This window comes from Malurus melanocephalus, unplaced genomic scaffold, assembly GCF_030028575.1.
Source record: "Malurus melanocephalus ecotype Western Australia unplaced genomic scaffold, MMel_1.1 scaffold_646, whole genome shotgun sequence".
NCBI classification, from domain to species: domain Eukaryota; kingdom Metazoa; phylum Chordata; class Aves; order Passeriformes; family Maluridae; genus Malurus; species Malurus melanocephalus.
The window spans coordinates 160488-160985 of NW_026623878.1; positions in this window are offsets into that span (position 1 = coordinate 160488).

A 498-nucleotide genomic window follows, 5' to 3' on the forward strand; every position below is an offset into this window, starting at 1 on the left:
TTTTTTTTTTTTTTTTTTTAACAGATTCATATTCAGACAGGTATCACTTTTTATTTTTAAAACAAGCTAAGAGATGCAGATGTCAAAGACCAGTGCCATCTCAAATCCCCGGGTATGGTAGGTATTCCGATTTGCTTCTGATCTATCTTGATGCCTATTTCTTTTCTTTTTAGCCTTTAATAATCTATCTTAGAAAACAAAGCCCATAAAGTTGCAATGATACAGAAAACTTTGTATTTTGCATGTTCCGTGAATTTTAAATGGAACTATTTTAAATCCCTCAAACTCTTCCTATTAAGAGGTTTGGCTCTCCTGGTAGCTGGCTCTTGTGATTTGCAGAATATTTCGTCTGTCACGACTGTCACTGGGAATCCACAGGAGGTGAACTGAATAAGATTAGACTATTTACCCCATCAACTCTCCATCAAAGAAGGTAGGAAATTGTACGCATGAAATGAAAACAAGCCATTAGGGTCCGTTTACGAGGAACACATTATT